We start from the raw sequence: 12,838 nt of genomic DNA, 5'->3' as shown, positions 1-12,838 counted from the left end.
AATATACACAAACTTTTTTTTCCGAGGCAAGAGACAACATACATTTGATGAAGCTGATGTAGTAAGGCATTCTTTTGATTGGCTGCTATGCAACATAAGACGTCAGTGCAACCAAACTACGTAAACATTGATGATAAATGATGCTCTTGCTTTCCCAAATTTTTTTTTTTATTTATAAAATACAAAAGAAAAATGATAACTATCTACAACACATGGCTCAAATTCTAAAAATTATTCCTAACCAGAAATCATCCCTCAAGCAAATGTCACAAGTCAAGTAAAGCCGTTAATGACTCAACCAACTCAAAAGATCAAGGAAAGTTCAAAACGTTGTTTTCTCAATTCTCACAACTCACCAAAAATGAAAACCTTAAACTCAGGAATTTTTCTCAACTAAATGTGTCAACAACAATCTTACCACAAGGTTTAGCTTGTGCTCAAAAATAACTCTGGATATCATTTCTTGGTAATTAAGATAGCAAAAACTGACTCAAACCAAAAATTTTGAAATCATACTCATATAATCTCGCAAAAATTTTGACCCAAAATAACAAGACAAAAATTAATCTCACGCATGAATATGCTCACCACCCCCAACCAAAGTCAGACAATGTCTAAAAATATATGCAATATGAAGAAGACAGAGAAAGAGAACACCTGGATGATGAACAGTGGAATTAAGTCGAGCCTCTTGAACTGATTCTCCAAAATAAAAACAAATATAAAATCACACAAAATCAAACTAAAAATAAAAGCATACAAAACACACCAAACGACACAAAGAAACAAAAATATGATACAAAAGGGTTAGAAGCAAACTCCTTAAGGTTGGTAAATTGGAGCCTCGAGAATGATCTCTTCAGCTTGGCTCATACGCTCAATGTAATGCTTCAGTCTCTGGCCATTGACTCTGAATACTCTCCCATCGCTTGGGTCCTCGACCTCGACAGCACCGTTGGGAAAAACTTGTTTCACCACAAATGGAACAGTCCACCGCGACCTTAACTTACCCGGGTGGAGATGCAAACGGGAGTCATAAAGATGCACCCGCTGATTTGGCTCAAAATTCTTTCTCAGGATCTGCTTGTCATGAGCCGCTTTCATTTTTGCCTTGTAGATCCTGGAATTGTCGTATGCGTCGTTCCTTAACTCCTCAATCTCAGACAATTAGAGCTTTCTTTGAATACCTGCAGCATTGAGATCAAAGTTAAGGGCCTTGACGGCCCAATAAGCTTTATGTTCGAGCTCGACAGGTAAATGACAGGCTTTCCTAAAGACAAGCCTATAGGGAGACATCCCAAAAGGGGATTTATAGGCAGTGCGGTATGCCCATAGAGCGTCAAGAAGACGTAAGGACCAATCCTTGCGGTCAGGGTTTACCGTCTTTTCTAGAATTTGTTTGATCTCCCTATTCGCCAACTCAGCTTGGCCATTCGTTTGTGGATGATAGGCAGTAGCAACCTTATGAAGCACACCGTACTTGCGCATAAGAGCCTCAAATGAACGGTTGTAAAAATGAGTGCCTTGATCACTGATGATAGCACGTGGAGTGCCAAACCTAGATAACACATTCTCCTTCAAGAATTTAACAACTGTTGCATTATCATTGGTTCGACACGGCACGGCTTCAACCCCTTTAGAAATGTAATCCACAGCGAGGAGGATGTAAAGGTACCCAGAAGAAGGTGGAAATGGACCCATAAAGTCGATCCCCCAACAATCGAATATTTCTATCACGAGAATCGCGTTCAAAGGCATCATATGGCGGCAGGACAAAGCACCTATCTTCTGGCACCGGACACAGGAAAGACACAATTGATTAGTGTCATTGAACAAAGTAGGCCAATAAAGACCACACTGTAAGATTTTTGCGGCGGGCTTTTTCACAGAAAAAAGACCACCACATGCATCATTATGACAGAAGTTCAGAACACTAGTAATCTCATCATCAGGAATGCATCGTCTTATGATTTGGTTGGGACAGTATTTGAAAAGATATGGATCATCCCAATAGAAGTTTCGCACTTCGACCAAGAACTTGCGTTTATCTTGTGCATTCCAATTGGAAGGAAGTTCGCCCGTCACCAAGTAGTTTACGATATGAGCGTACCAAGGCAGCTTAGTGACGATGAAAAGATTTTCATCAGGGAAGTTATCGCGGATGGCAGGGCCATCGGCGGGATCATTGAACTCGAGTCGAGACAGATGGTCGGCAACGACATTCTTGACACCTTTCTTGTCCTTGATGGTCAAGTCAAATTCCAGCAATAGAAGGATCCACCTAATTAATCGCGCCTTAGCATCCTTTTTGGAAAGGAGATACTTGAGGGCGACATGATCTGTAAAGACGGTGATGGGTGAACCAATCAGATATGCACGGAACTTGTCAAGTGTACAGACCACAGCGAGCAACTTTTTCTCAGTGGTTGAGTAATTCATTTGAGCACTATTTAGAGTTCTACTCGCGTAATACACAACAAAGGGCTTCCTTTCCCTTCGTTGACCAAGGACGGCCCCCACAGCATAATCGCTTGCGTCACACATGATCTCAAATGGTAAGCTCCAATCTGGTGACTGAATGATGAGGGCAGAAGTCAACTTCGCCACAAGCGTTCGGAAAGAATCCTCACACTTTTGTGTCCAATTGAACGCGACGTCTTTAGCCAGGAGGTTACAAAGCGGACGAGAAATTGCTGAAAAGTTTTGTATGAACCTCCTGTAAAAACCAGCATGTCCCAGAAAAGACCAAATGTCTTTGACAGTCTTGGGGGTGGACTGAACAGTGATTCAAACTTCTGATTCGTCTTACTCTGCACCTCCATGAAAGATTGCAAGGTGTTCTCAAGAGAACTCCTTGGCTGATGCAAATTGTATTGAGGTGCAGAATACGCCTTTGGTGGTTGCGGTTGTTGCTCAGTTCTCCATTGTCCTCCTGATGGTTGTGCTTGGTTGGAATCTCTCCAACTGAAGTTTGGATGGTTCCTCCAGCCAGGATTGTATGTGTTAGAGAAGGGTTTGTTGTATGCCCCTAAGGCATTGCATTGCTCCTCATAAACCCCTATCATTTCACCATAAGCAGGACAATCCTTAGCTAGATGTTCCACCCTACCACAGACAAAGCATGGCTCATGTGTCTCTGCCCTTGCGACCGTGTGGATTCCTCTACCTTCTTTGCCTTTGAGAGCCTCGATTTGCCTTATCAAAGATTCGACTTGGGCTTTGAGGTTGTCCTCCTCCCATAATTGATAGATTCTAACTGGTCGGGACCTATTTGTGCTGTCAGTAGCACTAGGTCCGGTCCAAGTGTGGGCTTTTTTGGCTAACTCGTTGAGATACTCAAAAACCTCCTCGGGATTCTTTTGGAGAAATTCACCATTGCACATCATCTCCACAAATTGGCGCTCTCGAATCGTGAGTCCTTCGTAGAAATAACTGACGAGGCACCAACTCTCGTAACCATGGTGGGGACACTGATTTAACAGATCCTTGAACCGTTCTCAAACTTGATACAGAGTTTCATTGTCCTTTTGGGTAAAGGTCGAGATCTGTCGCTTAAGACCATTGGTCTTATGGTGAGGGAAATACTTGTTGAAAAATGATGTCGTCATTTCTTCCCAACTTCCAATAGACCTAGGTCGCAGAGAATACAACCAGCTTTTAGCCTTTTCCTTCAAAGAGAAAGGAAAGAATTTCAATCGCACAAAGTCCACGGCTTCAGCTCGGTTGTGAAAAGTGGTCACTACTTTTTCAAACTCCCTAATATGAACGTATGGATTCTCGCTTTCTAACCCGTGAAAGGTCGGCAGGAGTTGGATCATGCCTGGCTTGAAATCCAAATTCGGCATATTTAGGGGAAACATTATGCATGATGGTGTGGCCGTACGCGTAAGGTGGAGATAATCGTTCAACGTCTTCTGCTGGACCTCCTTGTTTTGAGCCATTGCGAACGGATTTGCAACTGCTAATGAGGCTGGGGTCGAGGGAGGACTACACGTGTGGGAAAAAACTTTACTAGGGTTCTCCGGTCTTACTGCGAATCTCCCTAATTCGTCTCTATAACGATTCATTCACCCTATAATGTTTCACTTTTTTTTATTATTTTTTTTTAATTTTTTTTAATTTTTTTTAATTTTTAATCAAAAAGAAAATAATTATATAGTAACGTAAATTGTAACTACCGAGAGTGCTCCCAGGAAAGACTATAGCTCTTGGCTCAATGAATAGTCTCCTAGACAGAGCAACGTTCCCAGGAAAGATTGGTGGGGCGAGGCCCGCTTAAGTACCAACTTTTCTAGACAGAACTCCCTCAGATTATACTTTTCACGTAACCACACAATTATTCTCAAAATCCCCAATTATTCTCAAAATCCCCTAATCACCTTGACAATGGCCCTATTTATAGAAAGTATACAAAAACAAGCGGTATTCCTTTCTTTCACATAAGACTACTCATAAAACAATACCTATCAATATATAATATAATGCAACAATCACATAAAAAGAGCTTAACTAGATTTATATGAAAGTTGACAATAAAATATATTGATAATAAGAAGAAATATGATAAAAGAAAATTATTTACTCAAATGTATAAAACTTACAAACCATTGGAGAATCAAAATCCAAATAAGTTCACTACACATATAGGATCATCTCTAGCCTCACCTAAATACTCTAGCCTAGCTTGCACATAATTCCCATAAAATTCTAAAAAGAAAGTATGAGAATAAGAACAAGAAAATAATAGAAAATGTGTGAGAATTTAGGCTCCTAAAAATTAACCCCTAATCACCTTGACAATGGCCCTATTTATAGAGTTTTGAGAATGCTAAAAAGCTAAAAACTGGATCCTAATTAAGAAGTTACAAGGCTTAATCAGGGGAGAAAAACCATCACGTTTCTGAAGAGTGGGACACGTGTCGTAAGTTGATTCGCGCGCGGGAGAGACGTGGTGCACAGCTGGACCATGCGGAGGGAGACTGGACGCGCGCGGGAGAAGAACTCGCGCGGGGAGGGAACGTGCGCACAAAGCGCGCGTACGCGGGGGGAGCAGCTAGGCCCCACTGGGACGCGTGGCGAGACGTGGCTGGAGGGAGGCTGGAACGCGAGACCCACGCGGAGAGGAGAGGAGATCCGGGTGACGCGCGCGTAGAGGAGACTCGCGCAGGGGAGCGGGCGGTGCGCGCCAGGCGCACGTTTGCGAGGGGACAGCTGGGTCCCACGGTCCTGCGGTGCGGCAGTGGTCGACACGTGGCGGCTGGGTTGGCTCGCGGCTTTTTGGCTCGGCTCGCGGCTTCTCGGCTCGGCTCGGCTGGACAATGGGCTGATGGGCTTTGGGCCGAATTGGGCTTTTCTTGGGCTCAACTTTTGGGTTTTGCTTGGTAAACTGGCCCAAATCCAATTGTTTTCTTCAAAAGCCTGAAAAATAAAATAAATCTAATTAAAATTAAATCCTCTAAATTTAGGAATATTTGAAATTAAAATCACAAATTTAATAAAATAATTTGACAATTATGAGTATTAAAAGTGCAAATTCGTGCACTTATCAATACTCCATTCATACCATTTTTATTTTTGCGAGGAAAAAAGGAAAAAAAAAATGCAAGCATCTGCCATGTGGTAGCTAAAAGGCCATGTAAATTAAAACGACAAATCATGTCACTTATGTTTCTACTAATTTCAACAACATACGCTTGGAAGAAGAATGACACACATCCCATGCTTCCTTAGACCAAAACTTAATATTTTTCTTTTATTTATGTACATACTTCCTTTTGCACGTAACATCACCGTATTGGATATTCGAGAAGATTTGTATAAATTAACACGTACCATCAAAACTATATTAAATAATACAACTTAATAGACCTAAATTACCAACCAAAATTTGAATACTAGAAACATGTTTTTCTAGATGGCTACAATGTATTGCGCACAATTTAAGAAATAAAAAATGGAAAGTTCTAACCTAACAAGATATTCAATAATAAGAGAAATGAAGGAACTTTTAAGTTAAGAACTGTCTTTTTTAGTACCTGTTGAATTTTTTTTTTAACTGTTAGATTAATTTTCAACAATCTAATATATGAGTGATAACAATTTTTTATCGTGCGTTAAAAAAGTTATATATGAACATTTACACATCAGATCATTGTAAAATTAATCCAATAATTAAAACGAGAATTTCTATTGATCGGAAAAAGGAGGACAACTCCTACCATAAAAGTTTCTAAGAAATATAGCTTAGTGAAAAAACATTTTCTTGAAATATCTTTTTAAAGCTGGAATTTTCCTTACAAAGTTTCTCCAAAATAAAAAATCTATTCAATCCCTACCCATATTTTGGGGTCATCCTTGTGTAGTCTAGTTCACTTTTGCAGCTAACCAATGTTGCGGTTTTCCAGCAAAAACCAAAAAGTAAGGAAAATGTCGAATCTGCTTCCTCGCTTTTACATGTAATGGACGGTGACAATTTTCTGTATTCCAACAACCACCTAAAAATATCCCACTTTTACCTGCCCAATCACCTTCAATACAAGTGAACTTTAGTGACTTATTCACCAAAATAATAATAATAATAATAATAATTGTGAACTAATTAATTTTGTAACAGAAACTGCTTATCAAACTTGATACACATGCAAGTTGGAATTTTTTTATCATACAAAAAGCAAAATGTAACGTTTGAAAGTAGAGGATTAATGCAAGTTGATGCAAATGACTCTGGCTCAATATCAAGGTCCTGTTCATTTTAAAGCCAAGTCAATGTAATGCTTGAACATAAATGTCCTGATCATTTTACTGATTTGAGTTTTTAATTTTAGGTTTTTATAGTAAAAAAACTCTTAAAAAATGTCACATTTAACTTTTTATGTTACAGTGAAAAGTTCTCAGAAAATATCACATCTCAGTTTGAATTGAAAACTCAAATTCACGAAGTGAATAAAAAAAAAAGAAAGTAAAAACGTTTGATGTAAAGCAAATACCCAAGTCACTTTCCGTAGAAACTAATAATGCCAAATTAGTAGTTAGACTTCTGGTCCAAATTCCCTTTCAAAACTTTTTTTTAAAAAAAAAAAAAAAGAGGAGAAAAGTGAGAAGCAAATGCCCCTATTTGAGTACAGCTTTGTTTAACCTAACTCATCTTATCGCTTATCACTTTTTTAGGGGATTCTGGTCCACCACGTATGTACATGCATAAGCAGAATTAACTATCTAATTGATGTGGAAAATATTGTCCTTATCATAATTACTGACCACCGATGCTTGTCTTCTCTCCTGTGTCTATATCACCAAGTTGCATCTTTATTTGTAATTATTTTTATTATTAAAAAAAAAAAGTTGCATCTTTTTCAAGCATGTTTGATGATATACATTACGAAGCTTGGCTGGCTTTCAAGTTTTCAATTTCTTGGATAACTATTCTTTGACTTCTGACTAGTGAAATTTTTGGTTATTAATCATCTAGACTGGCATACATTTTTGTTGATTAATAAGTGCTTCTAAGTGGTTAAATCTTTATTAAATTTTTGTTAGATATTTTTTTAATTACAATTATTTTTTTAATATATTTAAATCATATGTTCAATTTTTAGTGTCTTAAATAGTGTATGGCCAATCAGATTATGTCATGTTATTTAATAAACTTGAACATTTTTTTTAAATCACGTGATATAATATAATTACTTATACATCATTTAGTGCATAAACAATAAAATTCAACTCATTTTTTAACAGTTACGGCCATGATTACAAATGAGTAACTTCAAAAGACATCATACTTAATTGGCAGAGCAAGGTCTTCTTCATTATCTATTCCATGGGCAATACGCAATTGGTGAAGTGGCTCGAAAAAAAAAAAAACAAAAACAAAAAAAAGTCGTATCCTAGCTATTCTCTAAAGAAAACCTACGTTGAAAAATTCTAAAATCATGAGTCACTTCATTAGATCGTCAAGCCGAGGATCTAATAGCGTTTAATTGAAAGCGTCACTCAGATGTTACGTTTTGAAAGTTTGGTAATTTGAGCTTTGGATGCTATTTTCCTCGACCTGATTTGATATTCAGTGTATTATTTTTTCCTCTTTTTCTTGTCTCCTTTGTAATTAGGCTTTCATTTTCCTTGCTGGACCAAAGAGTCATCCTGTTATATTTTCTACCACCAATAAATTTTATGCACGTAGAGGAAAGTTGTAAAGCAGTTTTATAAAGTATGAACCGCCACTTCAATAACAATCAGGCCACTGTACAAAAAAGACCACAGAAATTATACGTTTAGTAGAGGGATTCGTTCCTTGATTTGAATTATGATTCGTGGTTCGTTACAGTATTTTCTCTCATAAAAAATACACGTAAATAAAAAATGATTCGAATCACATGATTTGAATTTTCCAACCAAACGTCCAGTAAGTTGATACAGTTATTAGGGTACGTTTGGGGCTTTGTATTAACACTCCGATGATATTATTTAAAAATAATATGGTGTTTGGCAAATTTTGGGGTTGTATAATCTAATATAAAATTTAAATTTAATACAATACGTGGTGTAATATCTAATAAAAAAAATAATCTATTCATTAAATTGTATTGTATAATTTAACTTAAAACAATACGTATAAAATTTTTAAAAATATTTATTTAGTTAATGCAATACAATATTTACTAATAAATATAATATTTATGTCGAGTATTTATCAATAAATATTGTATTTACGCCGGGTAAATATGCTCTTTATTTCGGTCGTTGCAAAAATATGGCATTTACTTAAAAACTGTTTAAAAATATATGTTATTTAGCAAAACCATATTATCTTCGGCCAATTTGATTCATAAATTTGAAGAGAAATTTAAATTTTTTTAAGAAATTCGAATGGTAGTTCAAACTTATGAAACAATAAATCAATTGTTTGTGCGCTCTAATATTAGGCGTGTTGCTAGTCTCAATATTCAAGCAAATTAAAGGAATATTTTATTGACACCCATAATTTTAGAAACAATAGATCAATTTGGTGTGAGGATTTGTGTCATAGTTCGTGATACGCTACATTATTTTTTTCACAAAAAATACACGTAAATTGAAAATAATTATTAATCATAATTCTGAATCCATAAACCAAACGTCTACTTGACAACTCTTTTTTAAAAATATGTATTTTTATTACAATTATGCCCTCTTACCAAACGATTTCATCTTTGTCTTCACCGCCGCTACACCCCATAGCCCATAGGTAATACACATCCAAACACATAAAAGAAAACAGTTTGACACATTTCCAAATCCATCAATGTCCTTATACCAAACGTTTTCATCTCGAGAGATTTGACAAATTTCCATATGACGTATCCATCAACATCACAATTCCTTTTTGTGTCTGAATGAAAATAATAAACAACACAACAAAAAAAATCTCTCTCTGAAGTTTCTTTCTTTTAAGTTGAGTATTCAGACAGTATTTCAAGAGATAAACAAGCCACAAAATGAGAAAAATCAGACGTGTAAGGTTTAGGTTTCATTTTGTCGTGTTACTTCTTTTTTCCTTGTTGGGTTTTCTCAATATTACTGCGGCAAACAGAGAATCATTTGCATGACAATAGATGAGAAAAAAGATACAAAATAATAAACACGTGAAAGGGATAGTGAAAGGAAAAAGCAAAAACAGTTCGATTGCATGACAATAGAATGAGAATTGAGGGAGATTTTAAGATAAATTTGGAGAAGAATATTTGGGAAGTAGATGACGGGTACTGAAAATCAACGAAAGGGGCGGCGTTGGAAAAGGGGTGTGCTTCTTTTTTTTTTTTGTTCTTTATTACCATATCTTTTTTTAGTCATTTTATTATAATGGTATAATCGTTATTTTAATGATATAAAATTTTGTTATTATTGTAATATTTTAAAATTTTACTAAATTTAAATGTCAATATCAAAATCTTGCTATGTGTGTAAAGAAAAATTTTATTTACACGCTAAATTTTTATTAAAGCGCCTCAAGATATTAAAAATTTAAATTCATTTTCTTTCTAATATCTAAATCTCATGTAATTTCATAAATACCCTTGTATACACCTCTAGGTTTCGAGAAACTTTTTATTAAAAAAGATTTTTACTTTCCTCTTCTTGATAATTTCCATTCATCGTTTCAAACTTTGCCGTTGTTTATAGAATTTATTTTTACATACTCTATTAAAAAATCATCAGAAAAATGAAAAGGTATGGGTGGAAGATAAAGACGAGATTGGAAGAAATAAGTCTGGATCTTCCATCTATTGAAACTTAGAAGAGTGATTAATCTTATCAAAACTTTGAAGAAATTCTACTGGAAATCAAGACTTCTAGAACCCCTTTTCCTTTTTTTTTTTTTTTTTTTTTTTTTTTGGGTTTCATAAAATTCTGAAGAAAGTTGCTTATTTTCCATTTTTAAGTTCTTATCATTTTGCAGACGTCATCAATTTGGCACATCTTGATATTTCATTATTTATCTGTAAAAATATTTATTCAATTGATCTCTAAATTCTTCCAAAAAAAAAAAAAGATTTCATATACTGAAGTGTACATTCAGATTCAATTAGAGTGAAACCTAGGAGGGTTGGACGTAGAAGTTCTATTTAGTGTTTATTGCATATTATAATTTTTGCGAAAACAATTAAAAAAAAAAAGAAGAGGAAGAAGAAAGTCGCGTATTTATGGGGGGAAAAAAAGAAAGAAAGCTCGTGCAATCATTTAGGAGGAATAAATGCACATAATCAAAGAGATTTCAAGACAAAACGTGAAAAAGATGGGGTGTATAATAGGGTATATATTATGACATTATATGGGATTTAAATATTATAAATAAAATAATTTTAAATTTAAAATATTTTAGAGTACCTTAAAAAGAATTTGGGTGCAAATAAAATTAAATTGAGAAATTGTAGTAAATAGGCATGTTTTTATAACATGATAAAGTAAATAACCTGTTTACTAAAGATTATAAATTAATATGCCATATTTAGTTTTAAAAGGATTCATTTGATTTTTTTACCCATTTTCCTTAAACTACATTTCTCTCTCTTCCTCTCTCCTTCTCTTTTGACATCTCTCTCTTTTTCTTAAAGCATGTCCAATGCAAAATTATAATTAATTTATTAATTGTAAATTTAACATTTAAGTTTAAAAAATACTTTCTAATGCAATGTCATTTGTTGTGTTAAATTTTCTATATGCTATACTCTATGACAAATTTCTCATAGTGTGAAAGCCACAGCCGCACGAGTACCAGATTCGACGTTCCTCCCCTCTCTTTCTTCGCCTATCTCTCTCCTCCCTACGGAATCGGGATTGTAGATTGGAAACAGCTCCTCAACGCCTCTCTCTCTAGTCTGCTGGAGTTGTCGAATCTCGCTGGAGATCTAGTCCCGCGAGGCCACCGGAGATCGCGAAGCCAATTGTACACAGGAGATGGCGAGCTTCGTTGCTCGCAAAAATGCATGGAGGAGAGATTGTTGGAGCCAAGAGGGCGACAGATCTCGCAAACGTATACGTCAGAGTCGATTTGCGGTCGATGACAATAGAGAGAGAAGGAGAGATAGACAATCAAGAAAGAATTTGGACTTTTTTTACGGAAGAATTTTTAGTTATTTGAATTCAGAATTTTCATTTTAATTTAGGGGTATTTTCAGATTTTTAATTGAGAATTTACACTGAATTGGTCTATTTACTTACTCTTTTCAAACTTAGGCCCATCAATTTTTACTCCATTCTTAAATAGGCCTATTTCCCTCTTTCACCCAAAAAAATTTCAGGAAATAGTAGAAAATATGCCAATATGAAAAGCTTTAAGGAAGTATATAGGCCAACTTTTAGTTATAGAAATTAATAGGCTATAACTTGTCAAGTTATGGTTCATAACCAGAAAAGTTATGGACAAACTTAGCAAGTTATGGTTCATAACCAGATAAGTTATAGATAAAATCCGTAAATTATGGATAATAACTTGTCAAGTTATGGTTCATAACCAGAAAAGTTATGGACAAACTTAGCAAGTTATGGTTCATAACCAGATAAGTTATAGATAAAATCCGTAAATTATGGATAATAACTTGTCAAGTTATGGTTCATAACCAGACAAGTTATGAACGAAAATATTAATTTGGCCTATTTATTAACTTATGTAAACTATTAACCTATTAATTTTAATTCATCTCAAGTCTTGGCCTATTTCTTTCTTTCTCCCAAAAATTTCCCGTGTAAATCACCGTTTATATTTCTATATTTCTCCTAACAAACCCGAAGCAAAAATGGCCTAAAATAACTGAAGCCCAAAAGCCGAATGAAGCCCAAAACCAATAAAATTCAGAAAACGATTATCAACTTCACTTCAAAATAGATTTGGAGAGAACGTGGTAAAACTAAATTAAGTAAATTACATATTTTAAAATTATTTAAAGTAAATAATAATTTATTACATAAATAGTTTATTTATGAATAATAAAAATATGTTTTCACGTTAATTTTATTTTTATGATTGAGATTTTTTTACGTAAATAAAGATTTTTTACCATATAAATTATATTTTAATTTTACCAATAGTAAACAAAAATAATAAATTGTTATTTACTTTAAATAATTTTAAAATAAGCTATTTACTATAATTTCCGTTAAGAATAATCTTATGTCTAACAATTCTGCTGTAAAAAAATTGGAATATTGGACGATGATTTATAACAATGGAAGGTTCACCAGAATTGCGTTTAGATTGGATAATATGGAATCCATCCAGAAGAAGCTCTAACTCTTATATTATAATTTTCCAATTGAGAACTACATATTTAATAATCTTATGTCTGCACTTTTATCATTT

The 12,838-nt window shown here is 34.8% G+C and overlaps 1 non-coding gene across 1 annotated transcript; it reads left to right on the top strand.

Annotated features, from left to right (window-relative positions):
* Positions 1–3,453: 3,453 nt before the first annotated feature.
* On the top strand, positions 3,454–3,560 carry LOC112091854. Its single transcript, XR_002902329.1, has one exon. It is a non-coding gene; the product is annotated as a small nucleolar RNA R71 (small nucleolar RNA).
* Positions 3,561–12,838: the final 9,278 nt, after the last annotated feature.

The sequence above is a fragment of the Morus notabilis genome, unplaced genomic scaffold, assembly GCF_000414095.1.
Source record: "Morus notabilis unplaced genomic scaffold, ASM41409v2 Scaffold75, whole genome shotgun sequence".
NCBI classification, from domain to species: domain Eukaryota; kingdom Viridiplantae; phylum Streptophyta; class Magnoliopsida; order Rosales; family Moraceae; genus Morus; species Morus notabilis.
Note: the sequence above shows the minus strand (reverse complement) of the source record. Positions and strands in the feature narration are given on the sequence as shown.